This window comes from Orcinus orca, chromosome 10, assembly GCF_937001465.1.
Source record: "Orcinus orca chromosome 10, mOrcOrc1.1, whole genome shotgun sequence".
Lineage (NCBI taxonomy): Eukaryota > Metazoa > Chordata > Mammalia > Artiodactyla > Delphinidae > Orcinus > Orcinus orca.
Window position 1 is genome coordinate 104,520,141 of NC_064568.1, and position 24,125 is coordinate 104,544,265.

A 24,125-nucleotide genomic window follows, 5' to 3' on the forward strand; every position below is an offset into this window, starting at 1 on the left:
TCCCGTCCATGCCTGGCCTTTGGCCTGACGCCCACTCCTGGCCTGTGTTCAGGGCTGTGTGGAGCCTGGTGGGAGGGGCCATCCCTGGGGGAGGGGCTTCATCCATCGCTTCTAGACGAATCCCCCGCTTCATTCCCTGGGCTTGCAGGGGTGGGCTTCTGAGGAGGGCAGTGAGAGAAGGATCTCTCCTTAGATGTCATGTTGTCCCCCCCCCGCCCCCCAGACTCCTGAATCCGTTGGGGCTCTTATGGTCCCCTCTCCCCACCCGGAACTGGCAGATCTGGGCTGTCTCTGCACCTGGTCCTGAGGTGACCCATTGCCCTTTGGTTTCTGCAGACATCCTCTACTTCTTCGCTGGTCTGTTCCCCGCCCACCATCGTCCCCTCCAGACTAGCTTGTTCACCAGCTGCTGTTAGGAGCTTCGTGCCCCACTTCATGAGGACTTGTACCCACTTCACAGATGAGGGGCAGAAATGAACTGATTTAGCTGAAGTCACACAGCTGGTAAAAGCCCAAGCCTTTGACCTCAAAAATCTGTGTTTTTAAACATTGTTGCATTGCCCTATTGTAGCTTCCTAGCACTTAAAATTCTTTGAACAGTGAGATAAAATTTTTAGACAAAAAATTTGGATAACATGTTTAAGAACACTGCTAATATGTAATTCATCAGCAGATACAGTGAAGCAGAATCTGTTCTGATACTATTTTTTAATTAGCAGAAATGGACTTGGGATCCTGGTTGGCTGATGTGGGGAGGCCATCAGCTCTGGGTGTAGATGGGGAAGCCTGGGACCTCAGGGTCAAAGGTTGCCAGGGTCAGCTTTTGCCTGGAGGCCACGTCTGATGTCATCAGCTGCTTGAGGACAAACGGAGCATCTTTACTCTGAGGAACTTCTGTGTGATGAGGTTATGTCCATGGGCGGCTTGGTGGGAACATTGCTTTGTTGTTGCCCCTGTTTCCTCATCTGTAAGGTGGGGGTAGAAACAGCACTGCCGTATCAGGGGGAGACGATACAGCTTGTGCACGTGGCCTCCGAGTTAATGAGTACACAGTGCTTAGAGAATGTTTCAAGGGCCGTGTAAGTGTTGGATGTAAAATAATCATGACTGTTATTGTTAATAGAGACCCCGTGGATACTCGATTTATGGCAGATTGAGAGGGCGTGTGCCTGTTCTTGTGTGTGTGTGTTGAAACACAACGGGTTCGTTTCTCAGCAGCTCTGCTCCTCGAGGCTTGGGTGTCACGGTGGGCGTGTGATGGGGGGTCGAGTTTGATGCAGTGATGTAGCCGCTGTCGCCGTATTTCGTGGAGCCTGAGGGTGCTGGGCTGCCATCCTTTTCGACCCGCCTTGGTTCCCTCAGGAAGATCTGGGGGGCCATGGCACTGACGGATCTTCCTCCAGGCCAAGGTGGCAGACATTCTTGGCAGTGAATTTCCTCCTGGAGTTCTGTAATGCTCCGATTTAGTTCTGTCAAGCCCAGGAACCATGTTGTTGTTATTCTTAAACTGCTTAAATTGGCTGAGCCTTCTTAAAGGCTAATGACATTCTAGTCACACCTTAAACGTGCCACTCCTTTACCAGCTCTTTGGCTGTAGTCCATCTTTGCTTGTATGTTTCTTTTATTCAGTTTGTTGTCCATTTCTATTTCACTGAGTAACGTATAATACAGACTGTGCCTAGTTTGCTCCCTAGCTTGCACACATCCAGTTGAGCCATTTCTATATTTTGTTATGGAATTGATTTTAACTTATTTTTGTAACTCAGAGAAGAAATTCATAATAAAATTGAGTATTTAAAGGTATTGCCATTCTTACACTGCTGAAGATGTGTTGTTCTCTTTTTGAATTAGTGCTTTTTAAGTTAACTAATATTAATAACTAAAACATCTTTTTCAAGAAGCAAAAATGTAATGATTTATTAGGTTTCCAAATCTGGCCAACCATGAGAATCCTAAGCGGTGGGGAGGGAGGCTTTGAAATGATTATATTCTGCTGTAGTTCCCGTTGCCAGTCCCAGGTGACTGTGACCACGAATCGGGTTCTCTGGGTGGTGTGGTTGGGTGGGCAGAGACTCTTCCCTGTTCTGCAGGGAAGGATGGGCGGGATGCACACAGGGTTCTTGCTCCCCAGCTGCAGGTCTTTTCTGTTTCCTGTATTTTGAATATGTTCTGGAGCCTTTAAAAAGTGGGTGCCTTTCAGTTCTATTCCCATTTGTTATACTGTTCTTTGACCATGTGAACAGTATTTGAGATGAAAATGAAATTTTAAAAAAGTAGGACGATCATACCCTTAAAACAGAAGCTTCATCTAGAAAAATGTGAACTATTCTGCAGGCATAGTTTTTTTTTTTAGTAAATTTATTTATTTATTTATTTATGGCTGTGTTGGGTCTTCGTTTCTGTGCGAGGGCTTTCTCTAGTTGCGGCGAGCGGGAGCCACTCTTCATCGCGGTGCGCGGGCCTGTCACTATCGCGGCCTTTCTTGTTGCGGAGCACAGGCTCTAGAGCACAGGCTCAGTAGTTGTGGCTCACGGGCCTAGTTGCTCTGCGGCATGTGGGATCTTCCCAAACCAGGGCTCGAACCTGTGTCCCCTGAATTGGCAGGCGGATTCTTAACCACTGCGCCACTAGGGAATCCCCTCCTGTGAGGATTTTTTTTTTTTTTTTTTGCGGTACGCGGGCCTCTCACTGCCGTGGCCTCTCCCGTTGCGGAGCACAGGCTCCGGACGCGCAGGCTCAGCGGCCATGGCTCACGGGCCCAGCCGCTCCGCGGTATGTGGGATCTTCCCGGACCAGGGCATGAACCCACGTCCCCTGCATCGGCAGGCGGACTCTCAACCACTGCGCCACCAGGGAAGCCCCTCTTGTGAGGATTTTTAAGCCGCTTTTCTATCAGCTGGACCTTGGCTGGAACCACCTTTATAGAAATGTGGTTTACTCTTCAGTTCCTCAGAGTGCCTTGCAGTTCCTAACTTGTCCCCGATTTATGTCTGGTGACTGTAACACTGCCTGTGTTTGAAGTTACCTGAGATATTAAGAAAGTGAATGATTTTTAGTTTTTCCCCTATAAAGTTGATGGTGGAATCTAAAATGAAATCCACAAATTATCTTTGACTCTCAGTGTCTTTTTCAAACACTCTATCTACTACTTAAACGCTCAGTATTCACATGATATAGTTCCTAATCTCTACATTGTGTCTTGTCAGTTGAATATATTCAGATGGAATTTATAATATAAATTATTATTTTTGTTCTGTTGTTGACTATGAAGACTTAGAAATCCATGGAAATTGAGAGTACATTTTTGTTCTCTAAATATTCAGAAGGGGAGTTCCTTTAATAACTTTGATCTTGCCTGCAGTGGTTGTGTTAAATTTATATTTAGAAACAGAGTCCTTATTTGGCATCTACTTTGCCCCATTTTGAGAGTTTATTTTAAAAGAAGCAGTTGATGTGTTCTGGCTAGTATTTGAAGAAAGTAACTGATTCATTCAACTTCAGGAAGTATAGCAAAGAGAAGAGAAAGCATCGTAGAGGTCTCGATCTGTGGTACATGAACTGAAAGCATAGTTGGGGCTTTCTCTACAGAGAATCCTCTCTCTGAACAATGAACAAACATAGGGTGCTGGCTCTTTCACATTTAGAGTGATGAGACCTTAGGCCCCGCGTGCCGAGGCTCGCATTCTGTTAGCAGTGAGTGACCCTCTGCTTCCCTTTATTTCTTCTGCTCACAAACCTCAGGGCTTGATGTGTGCAGGTGCCACTCTCGGGCGTGGAGGTAGTTTGGGTCTGTGGGCCTTCTGTGGCGGGCAGAACCGATCGTCCTCTTCCCTCCCTGCTGTTTGCACAGGCCCCGAGGGCTGAAGAGGGGACATGGGAAGAGCTGCAGCATCAGGATTGCCACTACACCTGCTCTTCTGAGGACGGATGGGAGGAGGAGAGGAGGAGAACACAGAAAAAACAAAGATGGGAGAGGCACTCTAGAAAAGTGCCGAGGCTTGAAACAGTGCCCAGGGAGGGGAGCTGTCTGTTGTCGTGGACCCTTCCTGCCCAGCCTCGGCTGCCACTGTGTGAGCAGAAATGTTCTAGGTCATGTGACAGAAGTCTGACCTGAATCCTAAAAACAGCGTCACATCCCTCAATCAGGTCGCAGACTGGAGCCAGTTTATGGACCCAGAGCCCTCCAACGAAGGGGAGGCCAGCTCCTCTCGAGGAAGGACCCCAGCACTCTGCCCGAAATTGGTGCCGTTAGCCTTTCCCCTAGACTTTGCCAGAGGGACCTGCGGCCTTTCACTAGGGTAACTGCGTATTGGGGAAAAGGAGATAGTTGGATTTTTCAGGCTCTAAATTGATCCTAATTCCAGGAGACCCTGGCCCTGAACTGACACTAACTCCAGGAGACCCGAAATGTGACTGGTCAGAGTAGGGGCTTACGGAGGTCAAATGATCATGGAATTTTACCTTACGTCCCCTCCTGGTGGGCCCAGTGGATCCCTGAGCCCGTCCTGGGGTTATATCCCCCGTTTTGGAATGCCTGATTGAATAGACATAGCAGCTGAGACAATCCCCACGTTGGTTCCCTGAGCTGCAGAGTGAGGGCTGTGATGGTGGGAAAGGCCAAGTGGAAACTAGTAGAACCACCTCTCCTGAGGAAAATGGTGACCCAAGAGGACACCACCTTCCTGGGGGGACCGTGGAAGTTCGCGCCTCTACCAGGGGAGGTGACTCCGGTCAGTCCCCGTTCACCGCACCTGCTCAGCCTGTGCGGAGAGAGCCGCAGGGTCTTGGGGGCGCCAGGGCGTTACTGTGAGCTCAGCCGAGTGGGGCTGGTCGCAGCTGCTGCACAGGGCGTGAGCTCATAAGCGCCTTCCCTGCGATTCAGCCCTGACCCCGGCAGGAACTTTTCCTTTACACCTGTCCGTGAGGACCGCCAGAAGCAGCGTGCGGCTGGGCCAAGGCCAGTGGCTCCCTGCCGCGGTCCCGCTGCGGGGGAGTGTCAGCTCTCCAGCCCCGGGGCGCAACTCAGTGGGCTGGGGTCTTGATCCCTCTTCCCTTCACGAGACACCACGCTGGTCTGTTACGTGGATGAGCTGCTGCTGGGCCCGTCCAGTGCTCTGGACTTAAGTGGTGAGACATTTGCACGTCGCAGGGAGGGAGAGAAGTCTGACTACAATTTGGAGGCCTCTACCGCAGTGAAATCCCTCGGGCCCCGCGGCGTGGGCACGTCAGGATACCCTCCTAAGGTGAAGGATAGGCTGTTGCGTCTGACCCCTCTTACGGCCACAGCAGAGACACAACACCTAGCAGCCCCTTTGGACTCTGGAGGTAATGGATTCTTCATCTGTGTGTGTCACTCTGGCCCATTTCCTGAGCGATCGAGAAAGTTGCTGGTTTTGAGCAGGGCCCAGAACAGGAGAAGGCTCTGCAGAGGGTCCAGGCTTCCCCGCACGCTCCTCTGCCAGTCGGGCCGTATGATCCAGCATATGATCCAGCAGATGCCACGTCCGTGAGGCGTCAGGGATGGGTAGGGATGCAGTTTGGAGCTGTTGGTGGACACTGCAGGTGCGTCGCAGCACAGGCGCCGACAAGCAGAGCCTCGCCACGCCCCGCCGAAAACTCCTCTCCTCTTGAGAAGCACGCGAAGCAGCTCTTGGTCTGCTCCTGGCCCTCAGTCGAGGCTGAGCACTTCACCACAGCCCACCAGGTAACCGTGCAGCCCGAGCCAGGTGTTATCTGCTCCGTCGGCCGTGAGGCTGGGTGTGCACGACAGCACCCCGTCCTCAGGTGGAGGTGGGATGTGCAGGTGGGCTCGAGTAGGCCTGTGGGGCACAGAGAAGTCACGTGAAGAAGGAGCCCGAGTCCCCACGGTCCACTTCCTTGCGCTGCCCCTCTCACTGTCTTCCGTCTGTGGCCTCATGAGGAGCCCCCGATGGTAGATGATGGAAGAGGAGAAGACTTGGGCCCGTAAATCCACCATATGGTGGGTCGAGCGGCACTCTGGCCCTTTCTGGGAGGGGCAGTGATGAAAGGCATCCCTCTGGTTGGCAGAGCTTTGAGCTGTGCGCCTGGCGGTTCCCTGTGCTTGGAAGGAAGAATGGCCAGGTGTGCAGTTATGTGCTGACCTACCTCTGTGGCCAGTGGTTTGGCCTGACGGTCAGGGACTTGGAAGGAACATGATTGGAAAGTTGGTGACAAGGCAATGTGAGGAAGAGGTATGTGGATGGACCTCTCTGAATGGGCAAAGCCAGGAAGGTATTATGTCCATTGAGTGCCCACCAAAGGGTGATCTCAGTAGAGGAGGATTTTCATGATCAGGTGGACACGTGATCCGTCCTGTGGCTCCTGGTCAGCCTCTTTCCCAGCCACCCTGTCCTCGCCCGACGGGCTCATGAGCGAAGTGGCCGTGGTGGCAGGGTTGGGGGAGATGTGTGGGCCTAGCAACGTGGGTCTGTGCTCACGAAGGCTGAGAGCCCGGCCTGCCGGCAGCAGGGACCGTACTGGGCCCCTGATGCGGCACCGTCCCCCGGTGACCAGGCAGCTCCCTGGCAGCACTGTGAGTGCTCTGGACCACTTCCCTCATGGCAGGGCAGCAGTTACTGCACTAGACGCTTGCTCGGGATACAGAGTTGCCTTCCATCCGAGCCCGCGCCGCTGTCCATGGACGTACAGAGTTCCTCTCTCCTGTCACGGCTTTCCCTGCGGCATCGCTTCTGCTCAGGGCAGCCCGTTCACAGCACATGAGGTGCCGCGGTGGCCAGGCTCGTGGACGCCACTGGTCTCACCATGTTCCCCACCCTCCTGAGCAGCCGACTTGACAGAACAGTGGAATGGCCTGTCCGAGGCTTGGTCACAGAGCCGGCTGTCCCCTGCAGAGCTGGGGCTCGGTTCCCCAGGACGCCCTGTCTGCCCTGAATCTGCTCCACCTTGTGGTGCTGTTTATTCCACGGTGAGGATTCATGGGTCCAGGAATCAAGGGGTAGAAATGGCAGTGGCACCCCTCACTGTTACCCCTGGTGACCCATCAGCAAAATTTTTTTTTCTCTTCCTGTGACCTTATGCTTTGCAGCCTAGAGGTCTCAGTTCCAGAGAGAGGGATGCTTCCAGCAGGAGACACAGCAGTGATCCCACTGAACTGAAGTTAAGACTCACCAGCCATTTTGGGCTCCTCAGGCCTCTGAGTCAACAGGCCAAGAAGGGAGTCACGGGGTTGGCGGAGTGATTGGTCCTGACCACCGGGCTGGACAGCTGCGCTGCAGTGGAAGAGTGGAAACCAGTGGAAAGCCACAGCAGAGCCACGCAGGCAGGACTGTTCACGTTCCAGACCCTTCAGGAGCGAAGGTTTGGGCCACCCCACCAGGTGGAGAACCACAACAGGCTGAGGTGCTTGTTGAAGACAAAGGAATACGGATGGGCAGTGAGAGAAGATAGTTATAAGTACCAGCTGCAGCCCTGTGACCAGTCACAGGACAAGGGCTGTAACTGTCATGAGCGTTTCCTCCTTACTATCGTCTGTCTGTCTTTCCTTCCCTTTCTGATTCCCTTATCTTGTAGCTTAAGATGTGCTGACTTGATATCATAGTAGTTAAGGGTTATTAGTTTTATATCATAGTATTTATTTTATGGGACATCAAGGAGGAGAACGTCACTCAAGTACTTTACCTCCTCTCCTGGGGAAAGGCTAGATCATTTTCAGTTGCACGTAGGACAGTTGTATCACGTTAGGCTGGATTGTGACTGTATTATTATCTGTATTAGGAGATGAATTCTGGTTTAAGGAGAGGTGATGCCTATGGGCCCCATCTTCACAAAGCCTGCACTTGTGATGGTGAATCCTGTGTGTCCACTTGACTGGACCAAGGGTGCTCCGACATTTGGTCAAACGTGATTCTGGGTGTTTCTGGATGAGGTGAGCATGGACCATGTTGGCTGAGGAAAGCAGGTGACCCTCCCCAACGTGGTGGGTCCCGTCCCATCAGTGGAAGGACTGAGTAGAACAAAAAGGCTGACCCTCCTGCAAGCCAGAGGGAACCCCTCCTGTCAGGTGGCCTTGAGCTGGGACAGCAGTCTTTTCCTAACTTCACACTCAGCCTGAAGCGTGGGCTCTTCCTGGGTCTCAAGCCTAGTGGCTTTTGGACTGGAACTACCCATCGGCCCTCCTGGGCCTCCAGCTTTCGGGCTGCCCACCTTGGAACTTCTCAGCCTCCTTAATTACATGAGCTGTTTCCTTGTAATAAATCTCTCCATTCACACAGACACACACACACTCACTCACACACCCCTCCAGCTGGTTCCGTTTCTCTGGAGCACTCTGGCTGACACAGGCTGTCTAGTTCCTGCCTGTCCTATGCTTGAGAATCCTGTCTGACGTGACTTGGTTTGGGCCTCTGACTTTTCATTGGTGATTCTTTTTCTCCCTGAAATGTCAGGCATCAGATGTTTTCTCAGGTATCATCTGAGAAGGCAGATACATGACTTTACACCCTTCCCCTGGCGTCTTTCTAGTCCCTGTTCATTGTTGGGAGAGTTTCTTGTTGTCCTGTGAGCCACACATCAGTATCACCATCATTCAGTATCACCGCCTGAGCCTCCGAGGCATGACATCAGTCTTGACTGGACATCTTAAGGGCTTTCCCAAATTCTCCTTATGACAGCTTCACATCAGCGCTGTAGTGCTGGAGACACGTGAGAAAGAGCGTTTTCTCAGTCGACGGGCTGTTGCTCATCTAATCTTTCTTCTTAGATGGTCACAGAGCAGGTAGGGTGGTAGAGAAGGTGGCCCTGGGCACACAGAGTGGCAGGGATGGGGTGAGACTGCAGGGGCCCCAGAACCCAGACACTAGGGCGGAGTTCCGTGCTCCTGGGAAGCAAGGGGGGCGTGTGCGTTGCCTCCTCAGCCCAGGGCCACGTTTCAGACGTAACTGATCCAGTGGGTCTCAAAGCTTGCCACGTCGCAAAGCACCTGGAAGGGCTCTGTGTGTGTGTGTGTGTGTGTGTGTAACATGAAAACCTAGTACCTTTGGTTCTGTCAGTCGTACCAGGAATAATTTTACTAGCAATACATGTGACTATTTTAAGTATGAAGTTTAAAGCTCTTCTAACACAGAAACATAAAAGCAAATTTACTCTTTTCTGTGAAGCAGTCAGTTTCTGCTTGCTCATGGAAGACACATAGTTTTAAGCCCCAGAGGTATAAGAAAAAAAATTATGGGAAAGAACTTTGTGAACAGATGTCTGTTATTTGATTTTGGCTGCAGAAAACCACAGTCTTAATTTGTGGAACACTGGTGTTCCGTGGGAGGAGAATTTGAGAACCACTAAAAACTTGTCTGATCGGTTCCTTTTCACCAGAGCAAAACTTGGCCTCTACACGGTGTCTTACTCAAGATTTCAAGGTCACGTAGCTGCAGGCAGAACCATGACTAGAGCTCAGATGCCCACACTGTCAGGTGTGCTTTCCGTCTTTGGAAAATGGCTTCTTTTCTTTTTTCTTTTTAAAATCAGCACTAGAATATATATCCTGGTGTGGCTCTGGGGCCAGTATAGTCTCAAGAGGTTCTGCCTCTGAAAGCAGTGACCTTATCAGGCATAGACAATTTCCTGTGTCATTAAGATGTTCCTTGGCAGTATATTATTTTTCTTGGTGCATATATTGTGGTGTAGAACACGCACACAGAGCCAGCGCTCTGCTTTCCTGAGTGAATTAGCGGTATTGTAGCTTATCTGTGGCAGATCTCGCTTTTAAGTTTGACAGTGACTCCTGTCATTAGTGACTTGCTTGGTTGAGGTCTTGGCTTTCTTTTTATTCTGCCTTTTTTTGCAGCCTGAGTCACAGCCAGGAAGTCCTTTGAAACCAAACCCTTATTTGTGTTTCAGGGAGAGTTCGGGAAATGGTAACTCTGCTTAAAAGGGTGCTTTGGTTTCTCAGTCGAGGTCCTTCATTTTTTCACTCGCCTGATGTGAGATCTTGTTTTGTCCAAGAGAAGTTGTCCACAGGGCATGGGGGGGACCCGGGGTCTCCCCAGCCTCCTCTGGGTCAGCACTTCACGGCACAGCTTTGTTATGATGTTGAAACTGAATTTCCAGATCCTCAAGTACACCTAAATGGAAACAAAATCCTCAAATAAACATGTGGAAGCTCCCTGCAGCTTTCCTGGATCCTGTCCTCTGCCCGGTTGGTAAATCCTGTCCCAGTGCTGGGAACGTTCAGGCTGGTGGCCACAGTAGGTGCTCTGTGAACACCTGCTGTCACTCATGTTGTTCATCGCTGTGTAAATAGCTTGCTTCAGTCGATGAGTGAAACTTATACATAGAATTAGAGACTGTACTCTAAAATTATCTTAGCATAATGTTTTGGACAAAGTTTATTAAAAATGTCTCAGAGAGGTGTGGAGTGTGTTTGCAAGAATCACAGTAGAGATTTAGGGAAGTGACACTTATTAGAATATTTGTTATCTGTGTTGGCTTAGTAAACTGAGCTGTCTTTACAGAATTAATTTAAAAGTACATATCTAAATTAGTTAATCTGGAGTTGGGCTCCTTCTATCCGAGATGGTTTCCATGCAAATCAAGTGGGGTCATCATGGTGGTCACCCTCAGGGCTTCCTGAAGGTTAAGGAGGGAAACTGTGGTGACACACGAGCAGCAGCTGGACGCCGGCCGTCAGTGTCAGCCACTGGCGTCATTCTCCTCCTGGTGAAGAGTCACTGTCCAAAATTCACCCTTCTCATAGTTCAGAGGTGGTATGTGGCATAAGTTGCAATTTATAAGGATAAAAACTACTGTAAAAATCTTTCAGAAAATACAGTACTACCTGTTTTTTAATAGGTAGAGAAATTTACATTTGTCTTTTAAAATTTATTTTAAAATACGTTAATTTTAGGCTTAAATAGATCATAGTTGCCTCCTATTAACTCTAAAAGGATTGAATTGTATTTGTGGTTAAATCATTTTTGTTGGCTTCCTTGTTCATTTACGCTCCTACGTGTGGTGCTAATATACTGTGACTGTAAAACTGCATGTTTGTACATATTACTTACAAAGACTTTTAAAAAATAACTTTTTGGCCTACATTTAATATATATATCCTCAAAGTTGGGCTTTGTTTAACTTAACAGATGGTAGAGAGATTTTGGTTGTATTTTGTATTTTGTGTCAAAATTCTAAAATATTGAGGGAAAGTGCAATCAGTTTATTTTAGTATGTGGCCAAGTACCTTTGTTTGTGATTGCTTTTCCAGAGCATTTAATTATTGAGCCTCTCTCTGTCCCTACTCTTGTTTTCGATGACTTCTTTTCCTGTAGGGTTAACTTAGAAGATTCTTGATATAAGTGGCTGGGTTTGTCATAAATAACTAAGGACTTGGGAAGGACCACCTCACTCCCTGGGCAGTCTAGGGAATTGATTAAGGTGGACACACTGAGGGAAAGACGTCTCCATTTGTGCCAGTTGGAGAAGGGAGAGCCGCAGTGACCGAATCTGGATGTACTGGTTTGAGGGAAGGTTAGGGAGTCATCGGAAGGGATCCTGCCAAGCCCTCAGCCTCGCCGTTTTCCCCCTCCCAGTGAAGGAAAGGCAGGGCAGTGGTCTTAGTACAGTCAGATGGTCAGCAGGTGGCCAATGGGGATTTTTGCTAAAGCGTGACCAGCTGTGATCTGGGATGTTTCCCGAGGCTGCAGTTTCCTGCGTCGAGGTCCTCTGAGGCATTACCACATGGGGAGCACCGTTTTATTTTGCTATCAAGGTGGTATGGATCTGAGGTTGGTTGGAAATTTTGCTTCATATTTCTTCTTCATTTTTCAGGGGAAGAAAAAAACCCAAACAATTGTCACAAGGACATTTGTGCTTCGCTTTTGTGTTCTGTTCTCACCAGACCCTAGAAAATGTTTTCTTCGTATAAATTAAGGCTCCCTCTCACGAGTTATTTGAATGTGAACTGAGACAGCCTTTTGGTTTCTGTTTCCATCTAAGTCATGTATGTTTCTTGTCTGTTTTTTAACATTCCTAGTACTATGAAGGGAAAAAAGGATTTAGAACCAGCAAGGTGATGAAGAGGCCACTGTGGGAGCTGAGCTTGAAAGAAGGTGCCTTCAGGAGGACGGAGGCGTGGATGTGGTTTGGGGGCTGGGGTTTGTTTTCGTTTCAGTGATCATTTTAGAGACAATAGTGAATCAGAACTGTATGAGGCAGGCAGGTTTCAATGTGCATTTCCAAACAGAGATGTCTCTCCTAGATACACAGGGCCAGGCCAGCACAGGCGGTCTGTTTGTTCTGCTTCTCATTTTACCCTTGCCGAACGAAGGGATCCTGCCGATCGGTGCCAGCATTGGTTTAGGCTGAAACACATAATTGTATTGGGTAATAGAGGAATTTAAAAATTCCCTTTTTTTTTTTTCCCCCTGTGGCTCTCTTTCACAAAGCAGGCTAGTGGTGAAATACTTTTGCAAGCGTTCCCGTTCATCTCTGACTGAAGCAAGATGCGTAGTGGCTTGTGGTTTCCTAATTACTGAAGCCCTAATTTCTTTGGCAAGTCTGTCCTCAGTCTGTAGATTTCCTTTTGGCCGCAGAAAGATTTGCTCACATGACAGATGAGCGCTGGCGCCTTCGGTCGAGCCAGCGTTTGTGTGCTGAGATTCGCCGTGGGACGGGTGATCTTTTGTGTCTAGGGCACCGGCTCAGCAGTCCTCGGTCAGTGGGCTGAGACGTGGAGTTTGACCACGTGCTTGTTTCTTGGCTCACTTGAAACGAACCTGAGACTGGCAGCTCCCATTCCACCACAGAAATGACCGTACCATAGTGTCCTTGTTCAGAAAGAAGGCAAAGAACGTAAACATGCTTGCGCCCCTGAGCACTTTGTCTTAGGGGAGTTCTCTCCAGAACCTTGCTGCCCGAAGGCTGGTTCACAGCTGTGCAGAGTCTCGGCCCCGCCCAGCCCCGTGGGATCAGAACTGGCTTTTGAACAAGATGTCATATTATTTGGATGCACAGTAAAGTTTGAGAAGCTCTGCTCTGGAACGTCTTGAGGCTCTGAAGACAACCTGTGCTCTACTGCTCTTACAGATAGAGTTGTTAGTGGTTCATCACTCATTTCTGCACTTTACACAACAGCGAAATCCCTCTGAAATACAAAGGAATAAAGGGTTATTGTGTGCATAGGTAGGGAAAAAATCTGAATTAGTTCTGTGTTTTTCTTTAATAATAACAATTCGGGGATAGTTTTATGTTCTCTTTGGCAAGTTTAGCAACGTGGGCAAAGCTCTGGCGTTTGGCTCTTATTTAAAACTCTGAGTGCTTTTTGCTTTCTTCTCATTTTAATAGGACATTGAAGAAAGTATGGGTTGCTCTTTGGTGTGTGAAAGGAAGACAGAAGCATATTCGGTGTAGAAATTAGAAAGCTCTCATGCAGAGAGACAAAATAATATCTACTCCTAAATCTATCTATCTTTTTTGTTTTTTAACAGTGATGTTTTGAATCATATTCTCTGTTCCTTACCTGACTTTAGGATAAGAAGAAGGTGATTTATTTTGCTGGTCACATTATGAAACTTAAAATTTTTTGATTAAGAAAAAACCAAAGTATCAATACAATCTTATTTTAATAGTTATCAAAGACATGTTCTAAGAGTATGTTTAAAAAACTAAAGACTTTTTATTTTATTGTGAAGACCAGTTTTGGTTGTGTGCCTAATTCTTATTAGTTCATATGTTTATTTCATCATTTATTTATTGGGCATATGCCGTGGGATAACGCTGCGAGGCATGGCCCTCTGTCTTCTAGGACTTCGAAGTCTTCATCACAGTTTCTTAGTAAAAAAAGATCAATGCCATTTTATTAGTAAGAACATTTTTTCAGGTTGCAGTAATAGGAACATACATATAAATAAATTACCTCAGAATTCATTTTGAGTGATTTCTCTGCCCCTAGTATTTATCTTTCACACTTTGCCTTAAAACTGTGAGTTGTAACACAACTATATGTTGTGTTATGGGGTAAGCAGTTTTTAAGGTACTGAACCATATATTTGATTTTCTAAGCCCTCTGGCAGAAAGTAGTAGCAACTGAGAAGGTTTAAAGAAAAAACACTATACCATCTATTTAGCTTTTTCTTAAACATTTAGCAACAACTTGTAAGTATCTTACCTTCCTTGAATCTTAAAAAGAAGTAATCCTAATACTCACTTCTAATAAATGCCAAAAAACTTTAAATTTTCTTTTGTGATTGGTTTTTTCTTTATAGCTCTTTGATTTTGTAAGTAGGTTGGTCTGTTGTATTTGGTTTCGTATACCTCAGTTTCAACTCACATTTGCAAAATCTTCACAAAAACACCTTTCAGCAGAAATAGACCCTCACCCTCCACTGTGGGAGAGAGCCGTTGGATGGAGCTGTTGCTTAGGAGGAAACTGGCATCAGGGCTCTTCCTCACACTTCATTTTTCTTCAGGATATGGGTTTCCCAAGTACTCCATTAATAGAAACTCCTGTGCACATGGTGCCTGAATTTGAAAAATTTAAAGCAATTATGTTCTTCTTATCTTCTGCTTGGGACACACTAGTCTTCTCCTGTCGGTCAGATGCAATTAGGCTGAAATGCTGAGCTGTCATCTGTTGGTGGTAAGGAAGTGAAATGCTTCCTTTTACGTGAGAGATGTCCAGAATCAATTTGGGGCATTTGGTCACAAGGTTTGGCCACAAAAGATATACACCCAGAGGGTAATTACCTTTCAAGTCAGTCTGTGAATCTGCTTACTTTTTGGAACCTGTCCAAGTTTTTGATTTCTCAATTGTCAAAACTAAGAGGAAAAAAAAAACGTGTTTTTTGTACTTTGTCATCTCCTTTTGTGTTTTGTCTGTTAAGTATAATTACTAAGAAATAGTAGAGATAAACCTGGTTATACATAAACTTTTAATGGGTGATAACATATCCCTATGATTGTGATAACATATCCCTATGATTTGAATCATCTGCATTATATCATGTTGGGCACATAAAACCTCATTTAAAGAAGTTTGTTTCTTTGTCAGCATTTATGGAGTACTTCTGCCAGTATCGTGGGAGGACCAGAGAATGAGCATCTCTTGAGGAAGAGCCTCACCTCTTGTTTGGGAAAGTATTTAAAAAATGAAGTATGGTTACATACATTATGAGTTGAAAAAAAATAAAGAAATGTTATGAGCATCGATTAAAATAATCAGTCTCTTTAAGGTTTACTATGAGGTTGAGCCACATGAAGTAGGTAAAAAACTGTAGGTAAACTGTTGAATACATTTCATATGGTTCAACTTATTACAGTGCTCTTTGGAATTGCCTGGTTTGGTCGAAGCTAAACTTTAAAGAGAATTAAAAAAAATTTATTTTTGCATCTCCTCAATAAGAGGCTTTTATTGAACTTGCCTTTAGCCAGATAAAATGCAACTCAGGGTTGGGTATGGCCAGAAGTTCAGGTCCTTAGTGATAAATAGTTTGAAAAATTCAGTTTTTACCCTCTTCATTCATGTAATTACATGTTAATGCATGCATTTATTGATATGCTATTTGTCTAATACTATAAACTTAGAATTAGTTGAAAGAACAAGTTTTAAGTGGCATGGATGTTGAGTGGCCTAAGTTTAGGTGGAAAAAAATCTTTTACTGAATTTGAGTTGGAAAAGAGTTGGTACATACTTGCGGTCCTTGACTTTCTTTCCTATTTTATGTGCCAAAATCAGAATTATAGATTCTAACCACTTCCTAGTATCTTAATTTAATTTTGAGTATAAGAGTGCTTTTCAAGCCTTGTTTTTGTGTGTTAGTTAATGAAAATCATTAACAGAAATCTGAACAGAACAGAAAATTTATTTAATATGCCATTTTGATATTGAATAGAATTTCTGAAATAGAAGTAAAAGATTTCCCAAATAGGATCATTGTGTGTATTCACAACCATTTCCCTTTTAAGTCCAGAGAAATGTGGACTGGGCCAGCATCTCAAGAGGAAAGACTAAATATCCTGTATGTTTTAATTTCCACTTTTGTGTCTAAAATCTACCATGAAATATCAAATCTTTTTATTTGCATTTTTAGTAAATGTGATTATGACTTGGATTTGTCTGTGTCATTGGGAAGAACAGAGAACACTTACATATGAGAACATAAAAGCAGCCTTAATAAATACTTTTCTTACCTTTTATACAGAAGTATTGTATGGATGAGGCAGAAATCAAACTGTCGAAAGTCTCTGTCATCACATCCATCCCCAGTGCATTCTTCTCCCCTCAGAACTCAGGGTTTGGCACATCTTTTCAGAAATATATTGATGCATATACCAGCACGCAGCCTTGAAAATTTGCATAAATGTCATATTCTACATAGAAATCTGCCCCTTGCTGGACTAAACATTCTTGTTCATATACATGTATAAAACTGGGTAAAAAGTATGATGCTGATATCTCGTTTTGGTTTATATGTATTTCATTTTGAGTAGGGGTCAATATCTTTGCATATGCCTGTATTATCTGTTTATATGTATGTTTTCTGTTAACTGCCTGTTCATAGCTATGTCTTTTTTTCCTACTGAACTATTTGTTTTTCTTCTTAGACATGCTTTTTCTATGTGGACTTTAGCTCTCTGTATCATATTGAAGATAAATTTTCCCCTCCATTTTCTCATTTGCTTTTTAACTATTTGGTATTTTTTGGCCCTGAAGAAATTTTTAATTTTTCTGTAGTCAGTCATCAGTCTTTTCCTTCATGAGCTGGATAGTGTCCTGCTTCACATGTTCCTTGCTCTAGGGTTATAAATACATTTATCCATTCTAGTATTTTTATGATTTCGTTTTTAAGCTTTGTTGTGCCTGAAATATAGTTCAGTGTAAGGACTGGGGTAGGGCTGTAACTTTATTTTTTCCCTAAAATACTGCTGTTTCCCAGCATCATTTGTTTAATAATCCATCTTTTCTCCATTGGTTGAAATATGCCACGTGTATCTTATACTACATTCTTGTATGCGTTTGGGACTGAATCTAGGTTTTGATTGCATCATTGACGGCTGTCACCTTTATTATGTTTTCATGACTAACAGGAGTCTAGCCCTCCTGCTAATCTTTTTCAGGATTTCCAGGTTATTCTTGCATGTTTATTTGCCTCTAGCATATAATTTTGCCACTTTATGTCCCAAACCGTATAATCTGGCATTGAATCAAATTTAAGGTTAATTGGGGTGCAGTGTATATCTTTGTAATGTTGAATCTTCTAATCCAAGAACAAAGATTGTCCTTGAATATTTTTAAATACCTCTATTTATACATCTTTGAAGAGTTTAAAGTTTTCTTTATATGATTCCTGTTAATATCTTGTTAACTCCATTTTTAGGTATTCAAATTTTCTTGTTAGTATAAGTAGGATATTTTCCTCCAGTATAACTTTATTGTTTATAAATTGGAAGACTCTTGATTTTGAATAATTTTGTAACCAGCCAATTGAATAGATTCTTGTTTTATAGGTATACAATTGCATCATCTGTAAAATGATAATTTTGAAGTTCTTTCTCATCTAATTGCAGTCACTAGTAGCAGGAAGAAATTCTTATTCTTTTAAATACTTTCCAAATTGACCAATAAAATACTTGGAGTGAATTTAGTTTGCTTATGAATAGCCTTTTAAGGAAGGTACTCTTGAATTTAGTTTTCTGTTTAATAAAGGAAATTTAAATACTATTGATAAAGAAATAAAGCCAAATTATAAGGAGATAAAAATATGGACTTAGGTATTTGTTTACAACATTAATATTTTCATATTAGAGAAATGTCTGTGTTTCTGACATAGACCTGTCAGCTTGTGTATGGCCTATAAGTATGGTGGACTTTGTACCAGAAGATGCAAACTTTAATTTGGAAACCAGCACAGATGAGCAAATGCCAGTTTAGATCAGTGTTTCTGAATACTGTTGGTAAGATAACATGAAATATTTTAAGGAGTACATTTTAAATTAATAATCAGATAATTATTTTATCTTAGGAAAGAAGTATTTACTCCATTTGTAACGTGTGTTTTCATGGTTGACATTTGCTTAGAATGACGTTAAAGACAAAGCAAAATGATCTAGAGAAAAAGTAAAATAGTACATAAATGTCAAAAAGCTCTTAAAGGGTGAGAGAGGTTGAAATTTGGAAAATTGAATTTTAGGTTAATAATATTGTACATACCTTTTTAGAGATCAAGAGCAGTTTTCTCTGCATTTTGTTGGTAGCAGTGCTTAATAAATAATAATAATAAGGGTAATAATACTGAATATTATTGTGAGCCGGAGGTTACACTAAGAGCTTTTATACATTATCATATACTGATTATAAGAATTTCTCTTCCTAGTTTTATAGTCTCAAGGAAATGAGGCAGCTTACTGGCACAGGATTATATAGCTAGCAAATGGCTGGCTCACACATTTGTTGTAAACTTTACTGAATTCACTCTGACTCATTCATATTTATGTGGCAATTTTGAAAATTATACGTCCCTTTGGGGAATCTTCAATTTTAATTTAAGATTCTTTGAATTTAAGAATCTTCATTTACTCTTAAAAATAAGATTAAATAGTTTTAGGCGAATTTACCTTGTAGACAAAAAACATAAAAATACATTTTGTGGTACATCCTAGTATATCACTAATAATTCAGGCATCTCTAAGGGAAATTTGCCAGTGTAAAAGCAGTTCAATCATTTATATTCAAAATTGCTAAATATTCAAACTAGTTGGAAACTGTGAACTTTAACTGTGGTCTGTATAATTTTTTGTGGAATGGAAAGAGGTAACTTATATTTGGTATCACGTAACAATTAAAAGTATTGATACACTTCGAAATATTAGCTAACCATAATACTTTTAAATTTATTGGGTGATTAGAAGTCAATATATGGCCAGTATCAAAGTTTGCAGAAAAATCCAGTCTATTGAATGTTATTTTGTTTTAATTATTGTGCATTATTAATCTGAAACAATTGCTTCTTATAGGTAGAAATAATTTCAGAGATTATTTTAGAGTTCAAGTTCTAATTTATAGATGAGAAAACTAAAGCCCAAAGCAGTGATTTTTCCACAGGACCACATAATAAACGACAAAGCCAATTGGATGTTGGAATCCATGCCCTAGAATTCCAGGGAGATAGTTTTGTGTTAGTGGCAGAAGCAGGCTTCAGAGCCAGATGGGTCCCACTCAGTGAGGTCAGGAATTTATTTCACCTCTGTAGGAAGTTTTGATTTTGTTGCCATCGTAGTCAGTTCCTAATACTGTTAACCTCTACATACCTATCCCTGAAAGAAAATCATTGACAAGTGTTGATTCTTCCCCAGTAATATGTCCTAGGTGGAATGAGCATTTTCTAGCAGAAATAATAAAGTACAAACTGTAACCAAGAATCCTGTATCATGGCAGTATTAGCCTTGAGACCGTGTTGTTATTGATGAAAAATAAATTTCAGGGCCAACCTACATAGCAAACTGACATGGAGGGTCTTCTAAGTATTTTTTCTTGTTTCCAGGATATGTAAGGTACTTTTAAGACACTTTAAAAAAAAAAAAAGAAGAAGAAGAAGGAAAAAAAGAAAAAGAAAACTCCTAAACCGAAGAGCCTGGGGCTCAGTGAATGCACACAACTTGGGTTGGGATGTGCTTGAGCTCAGTCTGCCCACAGCTTGTAAAGTCAGTTAAATATAGCCACAGTTGGGTTCTGTGGAACAGCAAATAGGAAAAGAAGGGAAAGCTGGAGGCGTGTTGGTGAAAAACACTTCAAAGTAACTTATTTTGACGCTTCTTAAAGGCTTCTTTGTCAAGGCACTTTTAAATAGTAGTTCTGTTTCCTTGAATCCACGCAAGACCATAAAACAGACTGGATTCAGGGGAACTGGTGTGGGAATGTTTTCAGCTCTGGGGCTGCTTGTGTTGGGACAGCTGCTCTACTCTGCTCTGCACATTTAAAATTTTTTTTAATGGACCTGCATTCAAGTGCCTGAAAAGCCAATCTTTGATACACACCTTGTATAATCCTTACGTGCACGTTCATCTAATATGCCTGTTCGTCAGAGTTTTATGTTGTCCACCTGTTAGGTTTCCAAAGAGAAGGAAACACATAAATGACCCCGTATCGGTAGCAGTCTGGTTAATGGATCAGAAGGTAACCCATCTTGTTGTCCTTACATCCCTTTTAGTGGCGTCCACTGAACTGATTGTCTTTTCAAACCTGACTACTGGCTCTTCAATGATCTTTCCCAATTAATAAAAAAATCATTGTCTGCCTTTTCCCTGTTAGTTAATTACTCTGAGATAAAACCTGTAACCTCCTTAAGCTGTCTGAGGCAACCTTGGGCAAGCAAAAAAACAGTTTCTGTTTTTTTTAATCTTTCTGTATTTTTTATTGTCAAGGTCTTGGTTTCCTCCCTGGTGGAGTAATTAGATTTAATTGACCTCTGAGGCCCCCTCCAAGTCTGATTTGTGATTGATAACTGTTTTGATGGTGCTTTGGGAGCCCAGCGAGCCAGCAGTACCTTTGGGTTGCGTCTGAGGACTTCCAGTAGAAGCCACAGGAGCAGTTTCTTCTCCTCTCTCCTTCCTGGTTTCCAAGCCTCGGACACCCTCGGCCTCGGGTTTTTCATGAGGCCCCGCCCCCTCGACTCCACCGCTTTCACAGAACTGATAGGACACAGCACAGGGTGACAGCAGGTCCCTGAGGATCCCTGCTCTCCACTGCCAATGCTTCAGGTGTGGGCAGGCGCCCAGGCTGGTGTTTACGCTCGGCTGTCCAGTTTATGGCTCCCAAGTGCGTGGTGAGTCCCTGCATAGATCTGTGAGCTGGAGGTTTTCACACTACGCACCAGAGCTGACCACACTCGGCTGAGGCACGCCAGCATCTAATTGATGTTGGATCAGCCCCTTTAGCAGGGCACTTGAGGTTTTACTGCCCTAAAAATGCTTTTGAAATGTTATTTACCCTGTTGCTCACTCAACGTCTGAAAAAAATGTGAAAGTGCTTCCAGGAATAGTAAAAATGTGTTTCAAAACACTGGACTGAAACAGGGGGCTTAGTTCTAGGGTGTGGGTGCCCCGCTTTGAGAATGTCTAATATGCCACCTTTAGAGAGGCTTCTACACAGGAGTCTGTTAAATAGGGATACTCCTCGCATATTTTAAACGTGAGTCAATATATAAATATTTTGTTAAGACATCTTGTCAGCAACACATCTGTTTCGTTATGCATAAAATCTAACTACTTTTAGTTTCTAAGCTGCTGAATTATCTAGTATGCTCAGGGGAATTTCTCTAAAGCATTTTTCTAGGCTTGGAGACATCTTTATATTTTTTTGAGAATCTTAGAAGAAGTCCTGATCTGTAGCATGATCTGCTTTGTAAGCATCTCATTAAGAACTGAATCTCTGTGAAACGTGTGAGACAGTTGCTATTCTCCGTGGTAGGTGGTGGTGGCACGCATAGATGTGGCCAGGGCTGGGCTACGTTGCTAAACATAGGGACACCAGAGCAGGAACCAGAATGATGCAGAGGTTTCCAGTGTCCTAACGCCAGATGAGAGATATTTCATTCCAGGGCTTCAAAGTTACAGCAATCTGAGTCTAGGTCTTTACTCCCCCTTTGCAATATTATCAAAATATCCTATGCTCTTGGAGTAAGTTGCTGGAAAGTTTAGGTTCAGAATCTCATGCATGCATCTCGGCTAACAGCCCGTGTCACATAGCACTGAAATGAAGGGCTTTGAACGTGTGTGTGAGGTTGGTTTTCAAGACTCAGCAGAGTCTGCTGGGCTGGAAGTTAAGGATTTCTGTCTCAGTTATCCTCGTGATTTGTTTCAGAGCATCACTTTTGCAATTTGCCCAACTGGTAACGTTTTTTAGGTTTCATCGAAACTGAATAGTTTTCTGAATGTTGTATTTTTCTTTTTGCTCCAAAATACTGTCTTTGACTAACATCAAAAGAATGTAGGCATTCTAAATTTAAGAGTGAACTGGATAAACGTCAGTCAAAATAGAACCCTATTTGCTTTTGCCTTTTGGTCCTGCAGCTTCGGTTCCCTTGTAGGAACCTACTGTCTAGTTGAAGAAGCAAGAAAAAAAATTGGACATCCACACCGTAAAGACAGTTTTTTCCCCTCTTGCGGGGGGTGGTTAAACAGCAGGTTTGAGTGCGCAAGAATGCCAGAGCGGGAGAAGAAGTTACTTACAGTCGAATACCTGAAGGGGCCATGAAGCCTGGCTTTTTCTGATACCGTCATAGAATCCTAGCTCTTTAAGAGCTACAAGGACTATTAGAGATTATATAATTTAATTAAATTCCAGTATTACATAACCATAGGTTGCCTGCTGGATGTGTCCATTTGAATATTTTGTTATTGCCTGAAACTCAAAATGCCTAAAACGAAATCATCTTTTCCCACCACCCCACCCCACCCAATATGCACCGTTCTCCCAGTTAACTTGACTCTTCCTTTCTTCTGCCCTGTAACTGCTGACCTTGCCCATCTTTTGCATGTTCATTATCACCACCCTCATTTGGGAACTCACGCTCCCCCCACCTTTTCTGGACTCCCAAGGGAGTTTGCTGCTTTCTGTCCCTCCTTTTCTGCTCCTCTGGCTTCCGGTCGGTCCTGCTCACCACTGCAGACGCTGAAGCACTGCTTTTCCACAGCTGTAAAATTTACTCATTTAACAATTTTATGCAATGTACAGACCATGACTGGGTCTTGGATTAGAAAATAAGCAGTTATTAAAACACTTTGAGGGAAGTTGGGAAACTTAAAAATTGACTATATTAATGGTACTGAGGTCACAGGAGAATTTCCGGATCCTGAGAAACTGCATGCCAAGGAAGCGTCACTAAGGGTGAAGGATCATCATGTCTGCAGCTTACTTGCATATGGTTCTCCAGCCAATGACAGTAACAGCCACAGCAAAAGTGAGTGCAGGTGTGTATAAACACGGAGCGAGACGAGGCAAACGTGAAAGACTCTTAACCGGTGAATCTAGGTGAAAGATTATCGGTGTTCCATCAACTATCATGTAGATCTAAAACTTCTCAGGATTAAAAGTTGGGGGAATATCTTAGTGCTTGCTGCAGCGACTAAAGGCCAGTTTCAGGCCAGGTGACGGCACCTGTGGATTGGCGGTGACCACCGAGAGCTTTATGGAGAGAGGTGGTGTGCCCGGGGGCACCTCCGGGTGGCGGGAGGTGGCACGGTGATGTGTGCACAGATGCTGGCACCTCCGACCTAATCACTGGGGACCCTTCTTCCTTGCCCGTGGGCAGCTTGGGCACCCCGGGCTCATCTGCACTATTTCCTCCTGTAACTGTTCTCGAGGTTTGGAAGCGGCTGCACCTCCACATGCTCCGTTTTCTCCTTGGTCACCATCCTGTCTGGGCTCCATTCTGCCCTCCCCAGGTCTGCATCCAATGGCCAAGGACTTGAATTATTCTTGGAATAGAACTCTTAACTCCTTGGTCCTGGTCTCTCTTTTTTACGTCTCTGCAAACTCCCAACCCTGCATCAGTCTTGGAGTATTCTTTTTTTTAACCTGTGCTTGTGCCGAAATGAAAAAAAATAACGCAAATACATATATGGTCCCCTTTTTACTCATAGTCTTCAGTCTCTTTGGGTTCCCAGTGGTCACCTTCCGTGGTGCATCTCCTTCCACTTTCCTGACGGTAAATATTCTAAGTCAGCCTCTTTGCTCAGGCTCCCTAGCCAGTCTTGAGCTTCTGGTCCTGAGCAAATAATCTTGCGTTTCAGTTCTTGAAACATGCCGCCTCCTCTCTTCCCACTGCCAAGTTGTCTCCATCTACACGCGTTCTTCTCCCGGCTCTGGGGAGACCTGGTCCGTCCTGCTCAGACCAGGCCTTTTCCCTTTTCTCTTGAGCCCGTTCCCTTCCCGGTCGCGGCAGCTACTCTTCCTGTCTGTCTGTCCGTCCAGCTCTTCCCTTGGCTCCCCTCCCCAGCCTGTTGACATGCTCTAATCCCTTCCACTTTGAGGAATAATTTTCACCATTTATCAAGGGCCTGTTTCATGCCATGCACTTTATTTTTAATTAGAAAATATTTGATATATGAACATTAATATGTGATTCTGTGTAATTTATGGAGCATAATGATAAAATGAA

General features: G+C 44.2%; 1 protein-coding gene and 1 long non-coding RNA gene across 3 annotated transcripts in view; one reads left to right on the plus strand and one right to left on the minus strand.

The window, feature by feature from the left end:
* Positions 1 to 24,125, plus strand: part of GMDS (GDP-mannose 4,6-dehydratase) — a 477,395-nt gene that overhangs the window by 46,066 nt on the left and 407,204 nt on the right. The window lies entirely within an intron of this gene.
* On the minus strand, positions 12,305 to 21,103 carry LOC125965521 (uncharacterized). The gene is made up of 5 exons (XR_007479503.1): positions 20,511 to 21,103; positions 20,002 to 20,066; positions 16,159 to 16,311; positions 14,300 to 14,490; positions 12,305 to 13,114 (listed from the first exon to the last, which is right to left on the minus strand). It is a non-coding gene; the product is annotated as an uncharacterized LOC125965521 (long non-coding RNA).